This window comes from Primulina tabacum, chromosome 5 (assembly GCF_025594145.1).
Source record: "Primulina tabacum isolate GXHZ01 chromosome 5, ASM2559414v2, whole genome shotgun sequence".
Lineage (NCBI taxonomy): Eukaryota > Viridiplantae > Streptophyta > Magnoliopsida > Lamiales > Gesneriaceae > Primulina > Primulina tabacum.
This window is the reverse complement of record NC_134554.1, coordinates 28,054,441-28,073,205: the sequence shown is the minus strand read 5'-3', so window position 1 is coordinate 28,073,205 and position 18,765 is coordinate 28,054,441. Positions and strand designations below refer to the sequence as shown.

Below are 18,765 nucleotides of genomic sequence, written 5' to 3'. Positions count from 1 at the left end.
AAGCTTTATGGAAAACAACATCACCAATCATGCAAGGAATAGAAAAACTCCCTAGGTCTTTTAGTTTCGGTGGGATATTGTTTTGCACCAAAGCAGAGCAATTTTCAGTTAAGTTCACCGTCATGTGATCCTCCAATTTCCTCTTATTAGCTAATATGTCTTTCAAAAATTTAGCATAACTAGGCATTTGCATCAAAGCATCAGCAAAAGGAATATTGATATGCAATTTTTTAAATACCTCAAGAAACTTACAGAATTGTGCGTCAAGTGTTGCTTTTTTCAGTGCTGCAGGGAAAGGAGGAGGTATAACAATTTTAGATTGTGCAGTGGGTGCTGGTGTAGAGTTAGAAAACTTACCTTTAGATGTCTCAATCTGTTCATCCGGCACTTGATTTTTTTTCTTTTTCTCTCGACTCTAAAATTTTTCCACTCTTCAACTCAATGGCCTTCACTTGCTCTTTTGGATTGGTCTCGGTGTTACTTGGCATGGTGCCCGGCTCTCTACTTGCTACCATCTTTGCTAACTGTCCAATCTGATTCTCTAGCCCTTTTATCGATGCATCTTGGTTTTGGAGTCTAGTTTTAGTAGATGAGATGAACCTAGACATCATCTGCTCCAAATTGGACTTTTCTTCTCTAGGAGGGTCAGATATGTACATTGGTTGTTTCTCATATTGTTGTCCTCCCTGTGGTCGATTCTGACTATTTTGACCACCCCATGAGAAGTTGGGATGTTGCCTCCATCCAGGATTATAAGTGTTTGAGTACGGATCATTCCTTGGACGGTTTTGGACTCCCACTTGATTCACAAGTGCCCCTTCTGGCACATAAAAAGGACCATTGTCTTGACAGTCCTTAACATAGTGTTCTCCTCCGCATTTTTCACAAAATATCTCTTGAAGACGCATAGTCATGCCACTCATATTCAACCCATCCAACTTCCTGTTCAAAACATCAAGATGTGCTGTGATAGCAGAAAGGTCAGTTACCTGGTGAACTCCCGCACTTCTTCGCTGGTTGTTCCTTTCAGATTGAGGATGATAGCTGCTAGCAGCCATCTCCTCCAACAGCTCATATCCTTCCTCAGCAGTTTTTCTCAGCAGGTTTCCACAAGCAGCAGCATCTATCATAGTACGATTAGGAGTAAGCAAGCCATAGTAAAAGGTTTGAACAACTAACCCAAGTGGTAGTTCGTGATGAGGACATCTTCGTAATAGATCTTTGAAGCGCTCCCATGCTTCATATAAAGACTCCTGATCGAATTGAGCAAATGTGGTTATGTCCGCCCGCAGCTTCATGGTCTTAGATGGAGGTAAGTATTTAATGAGAAACGCTTTCGCCATGTCCTCCCATGTGGTGATCGAACCTACAGACAAAAAATTTAACTATGCTTTAGCTTTATCACGTAAGGAGAAAGGAAATAAACGCAATCTAATAGCATCATAAGAAACTCCATTAAATTTAAAAGTATCGCAAATTTCAAGAAAATCGGCGATGTGCGTGTTTGGGTCATCTACTGCAGATCCTCCAAACTGGACTGTATTCTGAATCATCTGAATTATCGCTGGCTTGATTTCAAAGTGGTTTTCCCGCACAATAGGTCTCACAATACTGGGGCGTGCTCCATCCAAAGAAGGCTGGGCATACTCTAGCATCGGTATGCGGCGTGGCATCTCAACATGTCTATGTTCATGATGTTCCTCCTCATGCTCGTGCTCGTGTCTCTCCATCAGTTCCTTCAGTCTCTGCTGCTGTATTCTCATGTGGAAAGTTCTTTCAATTTCAGGGTCAAACTGCTCAAACTCCACGTTAAGTGACTTTGGCATGCACTGGAAGAGATATGTGTAATAGAATATGGAGTGTTGACTTAATAAAATGAAACAATGCGAAAGAAAATAACTAAAATAAAATTGTGAATTAACAGTCCCCGGCAGCGGTGCCAAAAACTTGATCGAGCAAAACTTGCACTGTAGAATCCTCAATAAAAATATGGTTTTGTATGCTCAAAATTAATCGCAATTGCACGATGTCAAGTAATAGTATAATGTACGTGAGTATGAGTATCATTCCACTGAAGAATGTATTTGACAATTATTATTTTCATTTATTAAATCTTTAGCAACGAAATTTGGTTGATATATTTTACTACTATACTCAAATAAACATGAAAATAAAAAAGATTCAAGACTTGAATAATGAAATATAAAATCTAAAATGGTTGGTTAAAATTCAATGAGAAATGAATTTGTTGGGAATTTCAGTTCACTTACCCCTCGTTAATTTATTAATTCTTTCGAAAGTGATTTACGCTTCCGACAGGATTTCCTATTCAATTGAACACACTTTCTCGAGCTATGCTAAACTAATTCTACTCAGTGAAGTAATTAAATGTCTTTAATTATTTATCAAGAGCCAATTGCATGTCGATCTATAAAATCCCCTAGTTTTCGACCCTTAGGACTATAACTATCGGCGCGTATCCAATTTCATATATCTATGTAAATTGTAGATCCACGGATTATGTTACTCGTTCCTATCACAAGCTATTCTCTCGAACTCACTCGCAATATAAAACGTTGTTAAAATTAGCTACGCTCTAACAACAAAAGGAAAAACAGTAACACAATCAAGAATAAACCAACAACTGCAATATGAATTAACTAAATCAGAGTTCAAGGTAGGATCCCCTTAAATCCCTACAAATATTTTAGGTTATCTACTAGAATTCATAATAAAAATAAACACAACAGTGTTTAAAGGATAAAAACTAAATTAGAAATACTAGACTAGACGAGATCTGCGAAGAACTGTGCTAGGAAATCTTCGAATCTTCAACTCCAAGCACTTTCTCCAAGCTTTTCTCCCCTACTTAGACTTTTTGGCTGATGAATAATCATGCAATTTTCGTGCAATCTCCCTTCCATATCCTCCCCATTCAAAATTAAGGGAATAAATCGTCCAAAATCTTTCCAAAAATACAAGCGCGCCCGGGCTGACATAAGTTTCCGCCCGGGCGGATGACCTTTGTAAATCTTGTAATTTCATTTTTCTTTGACGCGCCCTGGTGGACCTAAGTTTCAGCCCGGCCGGATGACCTTTGAAAAAAAAATCCTTCACTCACGCCCTGGAAATGCCCGGGCGGATGGCTTTCGAGTCTTTTCTTTAATTTTCAGTTTATGCACGACTCACCTTCATTTTCACCAACTAAACGCATGAGCAACAATAAAACATAAATTATGCCAAAATAATACAAAATGCATGCAATCTAAATGATAAATGCAACACAATGCAACATAACATGATATGAAAAACAAGTAAAATCCCCCTATATCAGTCATCAATTACAAAATAGACTTAACTGACCCAGACTAAGTTTCTCTTACCCTTCTTTTAATTTTTATGCATTTGTTGAGGGGAAATGTCGAATATAATTGGTTAACTGAGAAGACAATAGTTAGGAGGCCCTTAACTGAATTGGTTCAGCTCATAACTGATCATTCAGTTGCTGACCTAACTGATATTCTCCAATAAGTTAACTGATAAATCGAATAATATTCCATATTAAGTAATGTGACTGATTGATTACGCATTTAATTGCTGTCATTCAATGAATAGCATTTGAAACATGGACCCACATGATCCATTTATATTCTACACATGTTTTCATCACACGTACACACACTTTTATTCAAATTCTCTTGGACTGACACGTGTCCAAAATTTGAATCGTCACATACATTTGTTCTATACCCCGCTCCTATTCAGTTTTTCTTTAAGCTTATTCAGATTTACAGAGCAAATCCAACTCAAAGCACTCTTTCTCGCAGAAAATCATTTCATCAAATGGAAACTCAAGTTCCAGCTCACTTTCTGAATGCTATGACAATAAATTTTGCCTCAGTTATGGCTGTTCCTGATGAAGCTATGAAGAAAATCTTTAGCAAACTGGAAGCAGCTGGACTCAAATCATTTTTGGGATTATCTTCCCAGGAAATTTACCCTAAAGAGATTCAAGAGCTTTACGCAAATGGCTACGTCACTACTACTGGCAACATCACATCTACTGTCAATGGTCAGTTGCTGATCATTGATTAGGACTCCTTAAACAATCTATTTCAGCTGCCTACTGATGGGCTAGCTAACATTTATGAGATCAAAACTGCTGATGTTGATGAGATGCAAACTGCACTCTCCGCTGATGGACGCAAAATCAAAGTTTCCGATCCAAAGAAGGAACTAAAGCCAGAAGTTCAGTTGCTGGCTGATATTGTAGCCAAGGGACTATTAGCGAAGGCATGATCCTTTGCTGCTCTCATGCTGGAATAATTTCAAGCTATGACTGCTATCATGGCTGACAGGAGACTGAACTGGAAGAATATCATATTCAACATTTTAAAGAACATGTTTCAGTCGTCCAAGCAATCAAAGGGATATGTAGTGCAGCTCAGCTATTTGCTGAAAGTCAAGGGGTTGGTGGGTGATGATTCTGAAAGATCATCCAAGCTCAAAATCTTCAATGCCAAGAATGTCTAGCCGCCAAAGCCCAAACTGGATATGTCTCCTGAGCAATTCTTGAAGGTGAAGAAGGAAATCGGGATGCAGGAGGCCCCCAAATCTACTCAGAAGACCAAGAAGACAGTTCACAGGAAGACAATCAAGCGAAACTGATCATCAGTGAGTCTGATTTTGAGAAGACTCCTTCACCCAAAATCACCAAGAGACCAAGGACTCAGAAGACAAAACCTGGTGCTGCAGTTGGAACCATCCCAACTAAAATGTTGATTCATTCAGGAGCTCAACAGCCTATCCAGGCTATACCTCTGAGAGCTGTGCCATCTGAACCATCAACTGAGGTTCAGTTACCTCTTTCTGATGACTAGTCAAAGAAGAAGATCACCAAATCTGGTGATAAGAAGAAATAAACTGTAGTCAAGGCTCCGTTAATCACTATTTCTTGTTTCTCAACTCTAACTTTTTTCAGACCCAAAGGGAAATGATTGGAGAGAGAATTGATGCAACAACATCAGGACTGAGTCTCCCTCATGTCCCGACTGATCCTAAAGGCAATGGAAAGTTGCAAGAAAAGCCCCGACCAACCGACACAATCCAAACTCACATTGATCTTATTTGGAAAGAGATCAATGAATTTTCCACGGACAAGCTCACAGTCTACAAGGAATGAGTCAAATTCAGAACTGAAGTTTTTGCAAAGCAACTTCAGAAGAAATCAGTTCTAAAGAAATTTGTTAATCTGGAAAGAGCTGTTCTGAGGGTGGTCAAAGATGCTTCAGTTGAACAGGCCTTGCAGCGTGAGAAGTATTTATTCGATCAGATACAAGCCAAGCAGTTATCAAAAATGGTTGCTCATTTGCGCTTGAATTATGATCCTACCAGTCCAACTGCCTACAATGACAGAGATGTCTATAACCAACTGGAAATGGATCTTATCACGCTACAGACGGAGATTAAACACTGGAACTGGACCAAGAACTGATTCTTCCAGCAGAATCCCAAGATGCTTCATCAGAAGAGCAAGCTGAACAATCAGTTTAAAATCCAACCAAGGACCCAGTTGTTGAATCTTATCAGCAAGAAACTGATCCTTCTACAACTAATGCACAACCATCTTCGCCTACACCTACATCCTCAACTGCTGAACTTAAACTTTATTCTAATGTTGAGCTATCATTGGAGAATCTTGATGAGGTTATCAATTCAGTAACCACTGATATTCAGCTGGATACAACTATAGCAGTTGAAGAAATTTTTTCAAGTGAAGAACCAGCCGAACAGGCTATTTTTGAAGAAACTGAAGAGCCTGTTCAATCAGCTGTCATGACTGAACATACAATTTTTGAAGAGACTCTAGAGCCAGTTCAGTCAGCTGCCATGACTGAACAGACAGTTCTTGAAGAAACTGAAGAGGCTCAGCTGCACTCAGTTGAAACTGAAGAAGTGCCAGCTGAAGAGGCTCAGCTGCATTCAGTTGACCTTGTCTCAAATTCTCAAACTCTGCTTTCTTGTCCTCTCGGTACGAAGTTGAGAAAAATCTTCGATAAAATTCAGTTCTGAATATTTACCACGAAATCACTGTACCTCTCTGTTCTAGCATTCTTTTACTTGTAATCCACCAACTTCTGGCAGTCTCTCGTAACTGGTGGAATATCAGTTTAATTCTCTGCTCATCTGAATAATCAAGTAACTCAAACAGTATTTCTATGTCATCAAACCAGTTCTCACGATCTTCAGACGTCTCGACACCACTCAGAATCGGCGGCTGAAATAACTGAAATTCTTCCAACTGTATTTCCATCTGAGTTTCTGATACATCTATCTGTTCAGTCGAAGTACTACCCCTTTCTGGAATTCTCCGTGGAGGTATATCTGCTTATCAAACCATTAGTACTCAAATACTACAAATCTGTTCCAATCTTTCTCTGATCATCTTACTGCTGATCATGAATCAGATCTGATTCATACTCAGTGATACATAATACCAACTCAAATCAGATAATCAGGTAAACATGTATTTCAAAGCAGTAAAGCATAATGTCATGCTAGCACACACAATGTAAGTCAACATTAAAATAAATCTCATGCTAGCAATCACATGCAAGGAAGGAAAACTCAATCTACCCCGCTCATTCTCTTCTATCTCAGTCTAAAGAATCTATCGCTCTGATACCACCTGTTGTGGGGACCCGGACGCTAATCATCAACTTAATCATCTTTGGGATTTAATTATCAATTAAGATAAACAGGGTCTAAAAATTTTTCTTTAAAATGCGGAAGGTAATGGAATCAATCGATTATACAAACCAGTATAATAATACAAATCTTGTACAACATGCTTCTAGTTCAAACTAGTCTAAGGTTTAACTACTAAATTTCAAGTATCAAACCAAGTCTACATCCAAGTCCGGAATCACCACTCTAACTCATCTTCTCTCATCATCTTCTTGACCCCGATCCTGTCCCACCTGTTGTCATGCACACATACAAAACAAGACAACAGCCGGATACTCCGGTGAGAATAAATCCCAGTATAAAACATGTATACATGCATATACACAATATAAATCATAAAGCATATTATCATGCATAAAATTCATAACAATAGGTTTCATAGTCTAGGAAATCAAATCAAAATAAGCATGCCGTAACAATGGGTTCCATAATCTCTGAAACCAAAATAAAATAAGCATGCAACTCAATTCAATTCATATCTTGACTCGACTCGACTCTAACTCTAGGGATCCCGGTGTGAATAAGACGTCACTGTCTGTCACCTACCCTCCCAATCGGGGTAACTGTACGTCTTATTCCTAGACTTTGGTCCTGTCTGTATCGAATGTCTACAATCGGATTGAATCTGATCCGAAGCGTCGATACCACCGAACATCTAGTTTGGCAAGTCTGCCAATGACTCTCCTATGTCAAATGCTTGAATATAAATCTATAAACAAGACATCGTCATATCAAGATATTTGAATATAATTCCATAAACAAATCAATTATATCAAAAGGTAAACAACAACCCTAGTATGTGATTTTGTTGGGCAACTCAAATTGAATCTCATTTGAGTTGTGTCTTCCCCAAAACAAAACATGAATTATACATTTGTCTTCCCGGTCTGACGAAGACGAAGTCTTGTATTCCAATCTGTCCATAACCAGTCTGGCAATGACAATCGTATAAATACAATATCAGTATATAATTCGATTCAAAACCTGTTCTGATCAATACTCAAATCAGTATATAATCTGATCCATATCTGAACAAGGTACAATCTAATTCATATCAACGATATCATCGAAATCATTACGGAATCTGATCAATATCAATCTAATGATGTTTCGACGGCATAGCAATACCGTCACGATAACCCCGTCTATCTCAACATCACAGATATAATACCAGAATTCAGTACAACCCACAATCTGAATAATAACACAACTCTGATATAGAATCTCAACTAAATCAACTCTGAAATTCATAACAATTTCATAAACAGTCTATTCTTTAATCTGGCTTAAGTTATACAATGTCTACTGTAGCAGAAACATCATATCTGATTCATATTCAATTCTGACAATATCATACCTTCAAATCGTGTCTAAACGTAACAAAACTTACGTCCAGTTATAGCCTGCGTTGATAGGAACTCGGTGCTGAAGTCGGATTGAAAATCTAACGGGCTGATCTTTCACAATCACAAATCTACAAAGGCGTAAGGATTTTCTCTCAAAAGCTTTATCCCTTTTCTGAATTTTGATAAGGAGAAGCGTGCAATTCTTATATATATACTGCATGCAACACCAGGAAACGTGGCTTATTTTTCATGTTGCACGTCACACCGCGGGTGCGCTCAGTGTAATGATATACATCAACTTTTCCGAAAGCTTCGACCGCGGGTGCGCTCAGTCCTGTAACGCGGGTGCGCTGACCTCACTGGTACAACACCGCGGGTGCGGTCTGTCTAGCACCGCGGGTGCGGTGTCACTTCCGTAATTAATCTCCAACTCTCTGTCCATCAACCGCGGGTGCGGTCTTGTTCGTAGCACGGGTGCGCTCATGCTACTGTAATTCTTCCACAATTCATGAGCTCAACCGCGGGTGCGGTCCTTTCCTTACCGCGGGTGCGGTCTATATTTCATGCACCACTTCATAATCTCATTTAGTGCTTCTCATTACATGTCATGCATACTCATATCTTCCGAATATCACATCAATGAAGACTAATAAATCTCGAGCCTTACAAAAGTTGTGTCAAACATCACCTCGGATGTTCGTATATTATCGAGAAAGGTTGATGAGTTTGACAAAAAGGGAGAAAAAGGAGAAGAAAAAGTTCAAAAATGAGAAGACAAAGGAAAAAAGAAAAGATGAAGATCAACAGAAGTAATCAACTGATTTCAGTTAGAGGTTGAAGATTATGGCATATTTTTTAATATTCTTGAAGATTATTTCATTCTTTTATTCTTTGTACGAATCTGTACATTGTAAGAATTATTTTATCTACAAAGAATTCAAAGATTTTTTTCAGTTGCAGTTGATCAGTTCATATATTCCAAGTTTTGTCAAACACAAAAAAGGGAGAAATTTATGGAAGATAAATTTCGGTAGTTTGACAAACTAAATGCTTAAATCAATTGGATGAGAACTGATCAAGATGTTCGAAAGTAACTGAAAAAATACTCAAACTGACAGTTGCCTATAACTGAAGATTAATGCGCAAATTAACAAAGGCAACTGAATCAATTGAGCTGAACTTACGCAAACAACTGACTTATCAGTTGGAAACTGATCAGTTGATATATTCAGTTGTGAGCTTATCATCTATTGCTTATCAGCTGATCCTTCAGCTGTACACATCATCAATTAACGAAAAGGACATTCAACCGACAACAGTACTAAGCAGACTGCAACTAACAGTGGGAATGCCGCATATTAGAAAAGCTGCAGTGTACGAATTTCAGAAAGATATTGACGTGATAAACAATAGATATAAAGATTCAAATTACATTGATTATTACCGTTGAAGAGAAGCCTATAAATATCAGGGAAGATCAGTTGAAAAACAACGATTCACTATTCTATCAATCTTGTTGTTACTCTGCTGAAATTCTGGCTTATATTCAAATATTAGAAGCTCACACTTATCATATTTATTCGTAGCATTCTAGGCTATTTTTCTAGCTTACTAGCACAAATTGTTTTGTTGTATATTCGATCTTTAAAGAGATTAGTTGTGCTAAGTCCAGTTGAGTACTATGAAACATATTGTAAACTAAGAGTTTCAGTTTTGGCATTGTTAATTCCAAACTGAAGTGGGTCTGTACAAGTGTTTGTATCGATCAAAGTCTTTTAGTGGATATCCTATCTTTGTGATAGAAAGGGTGACGTAGGAGTGATTGAAATCTCCGAATATCATAAAATCTCGTGTATTCTTATTTCAGTTTTTGTTATATCTATTAGTCAGTTTATTCCGCACTTTATTGTTAACTTATTAATATCGACTGACAAGATTCCGAGTTTCAGTTTGTAACTAAACTGAATCAACATTCGAAAAGATTGTGAAAATCGTGAGTGTTTATTCAACCCCCCATTCTAAACACTCTTTCGCAAGTTAATCGATCCTATCAGACTGTGAGGAAAATTTTTCACCAGTAGCTATGTTTAAGTCCATTAGAATACTATTAGCCATAACAGCATAGTATGACTATGAGATATGACAAATGGATGTAAAGATGACATTCCTCAATGGAGACATTAAATAAGATATTTATATGTGACTTGAGGGATATACATCAGTAGGAAGTGAGCATAAGGTATGCAAACTTCAGATATCAATATATGGTGTCAAGCAGGCGTCCAGAAGTTGGAACCTCAAATTCGACAACACTATCAAGGAATTTGGTTTTGCCAAAAATCTTGAGGAACCATGTGTGTACAAGAAAGTTAGTGCGAGTTTGGTGACATTCATAGTACTTTATGTTGATGATATCCTGCTCATTGGGAATGATGTATGATTACTGTAATAAACTAAAGTATGGTTAGCAAGTAATTCTCAATGAAAGATATGAGTGAAGCATCCTATGTATTGGGAATATAAATCTATAGAGATGGAACAAAGAGGATGCTGGGACTCAACCAAGTGACTTATATCGATTTAATTGTGAAGAGATTCTCTATGGAAGAGCCTAAGAGAGGATACTTACCAATGTGTCATGCTGTTACTCTATCTAAAGCAATGTTCCCCAAGACTGATGGAGAGATAGAGATGATGACACGTTTCAATATGCTTTAGTGATTGGTAGTATCATGTATGGTATGATATTAACATGCCCTGATGTTGTTTATGCTCTGAGTGTTACAAGCAGATATCAAGCAAACCTTGGTTCAATGCATTGGAAGGTTGTGAAGGATATTCTTAAGTACCTAAGGAGGACTAAGAACTTGTTCGTGGTCTATGGGCGTGGATAATTGAAATTGGAAGGATACACTGATTCTATCTTCCAAAATGATGTAGATATTTCAAAATCGACCTCTGATTATGTATGTATTCATGCTCAATGGTGGGGCTGTCTCTTGGAAAAGTTCCAAGCAAGACACCATTGCGGATTCCATCACTGAAGCTGAATATATTGTTGCATCTCCTGTAGCCAAAGAGGCAGTTTGGATGAGGAATTTCGTCCAAGAGTTGGGCGTAAGCAACACTGGTGCCGTTTCACAAGCAAAGGAACCAAGATCTCATCAGCGGTCCAAACATATACTGAGGAAATTCCACTTCATTCGGGAGATTGTGGGAAGAGGAGATATATCAGTCGAAAGAGTCACCTCTGCAGATAACGTTGCTGATCCACTTACAAAGCCCTTGCCATGACCATTGTTTGAGAAGCATCGCGAGACAATGAGATTAAAGTTTATAGATAGTTGGCTCTAGCCCAAGTGGGAGATTGTTAGAGTAGATGCCCTGCAAGCCAACAATTGGCTAGCGAATTTATTGACTCAAGTATAATAATCAATCTGTATTTTAATATAATTTGACTTTTTATGGTTTCATTTTACTTTATATGTATACACATGCAATCATCATATATAAAGTGTTTGATTATACTTTAATACAAATAAATCATAGTTCGATCTTGAAACTCATTTGTAAACACTATATATTCTGAATTCGTTCCTACTCGATCCAGCCGCCTAAAAACAAGGATAAAGGCCGCTTGAGCTTGAGATTAACATCTGTGATGTTGTGTGCCATGTTTCATGGTAAGATTAACGTCCCAAAAATTTGAAGATCCACGTGAACCACATGCATGTAAGTTATTAAATTTCTTTAGTATTTGATTAAATTGTTTTAAAGCATTAAATGCATGTTTATTTTATTAATTTGTGTTTTAATTCATTGTTTATTTAAAGTTCATGAATAATGGTTTTTAAGATGCATTTCCCGCTCGAACGAGGAACGAAGACCGGGGAATTATCAGGAAAATAATTTTTATTACATGATTAATTTTTATTAATTAATATAAGGTATTTTCAAGAAATGAGCTTTGTTGGGTATTTTTACCCGCTGGAGCATGTTTTTAATTGGTACGTAAATTTTATCGAATCGGGAGACTTTTTGAGGGTTCAGTAAATATTTTAAAAAACGTACCTAAACGAAATATTTTTCAGTAGTGTTTTTGGGCTTAATGGGATTATATTATGCATAATGGGCCTAAAATTCAACTTAACCTCATTAATTTTAATTAAAGGCCCATTATACTAATTATATTATATCTAAACCTATCATTAAGACCCTAATCTCCCTACCTCCATTTGGCAGCCGCCCACTCCACTTTTTAGCAGCCACTCCCCACGTTTTCAGCAGCATTTTTTTCTCATTCCATCAGCAAGCTTCGGCCCCTTAGTTTTCTTTCAAGCAAGGTCGTCCATAGCTCCTCCGGTGCCTCCCCTTCACGCGGTTCTTCTAGTTTTCGAGCGTATAAATGCAAAAGCACTCTTGTATCATGTTTTCTCTTCATTCACGCCATAAATATGCTGAAATATATGTATTTGCATGTTCATCCTTCGATCTTGCTTGTGTATTCATTTTTGTGAAAAGTTTGACATGAAATTCGTTTATTGTTGCATGAAACTCACGTGTTCTTGTATATGTGCAAGGGGCTGCCGGTTTTTGTGTTTCTAAGGGCTGTACAAGATGGTTAGAGGGTTTCAATAGGCTGGACTCGATGGTTAGATAGGTTAACTCGAGGGTCGATCGGTTTTTGTTGTTGAAGTTTGTCACAAAACCCGTCACCCTCTGCTATTTCAAATTCGGCGACTTATTGTTTGGTTTTCTGGAAATTTGTTCAACATATGATTTGTAGAACTCCTTGTTATCTTTGATTCGATAGCAAATTCGTAATTTTATGATAAGAAACAAGGGAGATATGATTTTTTTCACCCTCGGTTATTTCAAATTCTGTGACTTACTGGTTCGTTTTCTAGAAATGTGTTCAACATAGTACTCTCTGTTTTCTTCGATTTGATATCAAATTCATAATTTTCTAATTAGAAACGAGGAAGATATGATTTTTATCGTAAATTCGCTCAAGATGTAGAATTTCTAGGTCTCAAAACCCATCACCCTTGGTTAGTTCAAATTCTAGGACTTATTGGTTGGTTTTCTGGAAATATGTTCAAAATATGATTTGTAGCACTCTCTGTTAACTTCAATTCGATAGTAAATTTGTAATTTTCTGATAAGAAATGAGATAGATATGATTTTTATCGTAACATCGCTCAAGCTGGAAAATTTGTGCACATATGCTGGAGATTTCCAGCAAACTTTGGGATTGTTTCTAGGTCCTAAGTTTTCTGAAATAAGTGGGTTAGAGTCTGGTCATGGAGGTTTGAGTCATGGTTCGATTTAGGAAAAATTTGGTTGAGTTTCGGGTTGATTCGGTTTAAAACCGGGACGCCGGTCCAAGCTTTAAAACAAATCGTTTAAGTTTTGAAACGGGCTCGAGTTTACGTCTAATAAATACTTTTAAATATGTTTTGGGATATTTTAAGGATTTTGGTAAGTTTCGGGTCAAATTTTAGAGGTTCAGGGGTAAAACGGTCATTTTGGGTTTTCAGGGGCAAAATTTTCATTTTGCACCCGAGGTGAGATTTTTGTCCTGACAGCGCCCTGAGCACTTTTTATCATGATTTAAATGTTTATGCATCATGTTTATGATTTTTATGTAATTACGATAAATAAGTTGCATGCTTGGTTTAAAGGAAAAATTACGTATATGCATCTTTATAAAGAAAAATTACGTATATGCATGTTTATTAAGTGATGAATATGATGATGTTTTTGAAGGATGAGAGTTGGTTGTGACTGACGATGCATATGTATACGATGACATGAGATATGATGAGCTGAGGCCAAGGCTCAGTGGACGGGTAATGCTGTCGCTGAAGTCCCCGCCGCCCAGTACTGTGGTTATACGTAGATGGATCCATCGAATAGAGCTGATGCGAAAGTCACAACTAATGAACTGAATTCAATTAAATGAAATGTATACGTATATGATGACATGATGAGACATGCCTTTGATACGTTACGATTTTATATGACACGTTTATGTTATGCTTTTAAGTTCATGAAAGATATGTTGAGTATGATATTTTTCACTGCTTTGTGCCATGTATATGTACTTGTTATTCCTGGTACAGGTGTGTTAAGTCTTTAGACTCACTAAGCGTGTGTGATGCAGATGAGCTTGATGATGAGGGGACTGGAGGTGCCGAACTATGAGTAGGCAGATCTGGTGCGGTGACACGACCCGAGAACCGCATGTTTTCCTCATTATGATTTACGGGTTTTGAGAGCATACGAACATTTTCATACGATGATTTTACGATTTTTATAGGTTTATGTTTACGTATGATTTTGGACGAATTTGGTTATTTCAAACTGCACTGTTTTTATTGTCATATACTTAAGATCATTTTTAAATGTTATATTTTTTTGTAATGCGAAATGTTTAAATGTTATTTCAAAAATGCGAGCTTTTATTTTAAAAAAAAAAATATTTCCGCACTTTTAAAACAGTAGACGTCACAGTAAGGGCATAAAGATGTCCAATCATGCAGGTAATCATACGATGATTGTACCAAACAACCCTCCTTCGGACTTTCTAGGTGGTTATCATTTATCGAGAGGAAAAGTCCGTGGTTGTGATTGTACAATATTAGTCCTTACGACCGGGACAACACTGAGGCTCTACATACTAGGATTGTGCTTCGATTTGTTCACCGACTCCGCGAGGGACACAAGGTGACGAGGTTGGGTGCAATTGCAAAATGTGTAGGAGCCAGTGCAAGCTGTTGAAAGTTCAAAATTATCCGCAGCGTACATGTGCACGCTGTTAATACTATTATCGACGGCATGCATATGTATGCCGTTAATACAACTATCCGCAGCGTGCAATGTACACCGTTAATATTAAAAAAAATCTAAATATTAGCGACGGTTTTTGACAAAACCGTCGCTAATTGGCGACAGTTCAAAACCGAAGACACCGTCGCTAACTTAACGACGGTTTTAATCCGTCGTTAAATTAACGACGGTATTTAAATTTAGCGACGATTACAACACCTTCGCTACATTTCGCGACAGTTCAAAAACCGTCGCTAAAGTTTGTGTAAAAATAAAAAAAATACTTTTATAATTTAATAAATTTTAAAAAAACTACAATACAATTGACTGATAATCTTAACTAACACTTAAAAAATTAACCAAAAATTGAAACAAAAAAATGTACCTAAATCGAAATTAAAATCGTATAAGAGAGAAAAATTTTTAGTGTTGTGAAGTGGTGTGGAGGAAAGTGGAAAGAAAATCTGATATTTATAGACAATTTTCAACTATTAACGACGGTTTTCCAGCGACGGTTTAAATATAACCGTCGCTGATTTACCGCTATTAGCGACAGTTTAATAAAAACTGTCGCTAAAAGCGACGGTGATTTATTAAACCGTCGCCGATTTAAAATCGACGACGGTTTATCGTATACCGTCTTTAAATATAGCGATGGTTTTTTAAACCGTCGCAACCTTTAAATTAGCGACGGTTTTACCACAACTGTCGCTAATATAAAAATTCAGACCCATTTTCCGCAGCGTGCTTTTAATGCACGCCGTGAATGCATAGGGTATTAACAGCGCACATTATTGCACGCTGCGGATAGTATATAATATTACTTTCCGTAGCGTGCTTTTAATGCGCGCCGTTAATTAAATTTTGAGAAATAAATTCAATGAGTTAAATTTATGAGATAATATATTCAAGAAGTTTAATTTATGATATTTAAAATTTGGAGATAATAAATTCAAAGAGTTGAATTTATAAAATTTGAGAATTTAATTTATTAAACTCAAAAGTTGAGTTTACTAGATATTAAATTAAATATATAGTGGGAGGTATGTTTAATGGGCTTGTACGAGTACAATTCCAACATATTAAATAATTAAAGTTCTTAATGGACTTTGAATTAATTGATTAAACTAGTTGGAGTAGTCCAATTAATTAATCAATTCTATTAGTGTTAATTATGAAACCTAAATCTAATTTTATGGAAATTAGGTCATAGTTTGATAATTAAGTAAAGAGGCACAAACCCTAGCCTCCTTATCATTGCATATTTTCGAAAATTGCACCTCCCATATCCTCCAAAATTTTCGGCCACCACCTTGAATAATTTCAAGGGTTTTGAGCCGCCTCTCGTTTTAATTAATCTCTACGCAAAACTTGTTCTAAATTTCTAGTGCAATTTAGAAGAAAAACCTTTGTTCTAGTTGTGGACCTGATTCGAAGATCAAAGAAATGATTTTGAAGAAAGTTCGTAGGGATTTACGACGATATCTACGTCCGCTTTTACAGGAGTAGTTGGAGCCAAGTGAAAATTGTTCACTAAAAGTATATTACTAAACATCCTATGTATGTTTATTTAATTTAAATCATACGCGTGTCCAAATATTTTGATTGTTAAAATAAAATTTTAAAACTTCCGCTGCGATTTAGACAGGAGAAAACGATTACCCAACATTTTACACATCATGAATAAAACTCAGTACACTCTTTTTAAAACTTTCATATTAATTTGCAAGAAGTATTTGAATTTGTTGTCCATATTATATTCTATTTCGTGTTAGCATTGTTTTGTATGTTCGCATGCTTAGCAATTTCCTTTCAATTATTATTGTATTTAGTGAATAAGAAGAGAATCTCTTAACTGTTTAATGAGTATTTGGATTGGCAAATTTATCTTGATTTTGTGTTGCTTGAAACTTTTGACATAAAATTTTTTATTCTTGTTGAAACTTAAAATTTATGTATCTATGTGTTGAATATGTTTCATAAATGACATTTAAATTGAGTTGAAATTCAATGTTAGTGTTATTATTGTGCATTCTTTTGGTTATTTCTTCATTTTTTGTAATCCAAAATTTTCAAAAATATAGGGGGGAGATAATTATAATTTTAAGAGGAGATTGAATTTAAATCTCGAGGGAAGATAAACTTTGTGCTTGGTTTGTTTGTTTAATTAGAAAAACCTTTTTTTATTCTCACAAAAGGAGAAAAATGTGTTAGATTAAAATCATTCTTGTTATCATCCATATTTTGTGATCATAAAACACAAGATTTTTGAGTCTAGAAACATAAACAATCTTGATTTTTATGATATCAAAACTTGTTATTGTGTGTTGGGTTATGCATTAACGAATGAGAGTAGTAATGAGATGTGTGACCTCCTGAAAATTTATCGTGCGTCAAGCTGTTGATGTTGAGGCGCTTGATATAATTGGTTAGGTGAGATGCAAAATAATGACGTCAGATCTTAACGAGTAATATTTTCTACTAGGTACAAGGACCAGCAGTAGGGTAATGGTAAAACTGATCTTCAAGGGATATGAGACAACACCAGAAGTTAGACACGACTCCCTGGACTCATGAGCTTAATAGTCTGACCCATTAGCATCCGAATAAGTGCACTATGTTGTTACAAGTATAAGGAAATAACTTTACGTCTTGCTAACAACTATAACTTTTGGCCTAGTGGTAAACGATTGATCCTAACAACTGATATCGGAGCGAGGTCATGAGTTCAAATCTTCCAAGAAACATATTTCTATAGTCCCTGGGGAGAATGTTGGTTTAAGCGTGGATGAGCGAGATTAGTACTGGGATGAGTGACCTACTTGGAAGTTCTCGTGCACCAAGCTGTTGACATTGTTCCACTTGATATGGTTTGATATGTGAGTTGTAAAAGAGTGACATCAAATCTTAATGTGTAATAATGTCTCTGCTGAGGAAAATGGTTGGTTGTAAGGAAAGGGTAAGACAGATATCTAAGACATATGAGACAGCACCACCAGATAAACACGCACCTCCTTAGACTCATGGCCTAACAACCCGACCCGTTAACTCCCAAGTATGTGCACTCTATGCTAATACAAGTATAAAGAAATAAAGTTGCATTTTTGCTAACAACTATAACTTTTATCTTAGTGGTAAGCGTTTAATCCTAATATTGTGTTTGCAAGATACTTATTCAAGTGTATAGTAGCTAGAATGAGTGAGAGTAGTACAAAGATGTGTGACCTCCTAGAAATTTCTCTTGCGTCAAGCTGTTGATATTGTGTCGCTTGATCTGGTTGGCTAGGTGAGCAGTAAAAGAGTGACGTCAGATCTTAACAGGTAATATCGTCTCTGCTAGAGACATGATCGGCGATAGCTAAAGTGTAAAACTGATTTATAATGGATATGAGACAACATCAACAGATAGACATACACATCCCCGTACTCATTAGCCTAACAACCCGATCCATTAGCTTTCAAGTAGGTGTACTCTGTGATGTCACAAGTATAAAAAAATAAATTTGCATATTGAATAACAATTATAGCTTTTGACCTAGTTATAAACGCTTAATCAGAACATATTCAGTTCAAATTTTCATCATTTTTGTAAAAATAATAATGAAAGACAAAGTTTACGATTAATAATGAAAATTTATTTATCCCCACACTTATATTTTATATAATACAATTATAATAAGTATAATTTAATTTTAATCATTACATAAAATTATATAATAGATGACTTGACATAAAATATATTTAGCGGAATATTATTTTTATTTTAAATAATATTAAAAAATTTAAAATATTTTATAATTTCTTCCCCAAATTACGATGCATTTAATTTTTATCTTTCAAA

The 18,765-nt window shown here is 36.3% G+C and overlaps 1 non-coding gene across 1 annotated transcript; it reads left to right on the top strand.

Moving 5' to 3' along the window:
• Positions 1–1,188: 1,188 nt before the first annotated feature.
• On the top strand, positions 1,189–1,294 carry LOC142547865 (small nucleolar RNA R71). The gene has a single exon (XR_012820756.1). It is a non-coding gene; the product is annotated as a small nucleolar RNA R71 (small nucleolar RNA).
• The last annotated feature ends 17,471 nt before the right edge of the window (positions 1,295–18,765 follow it).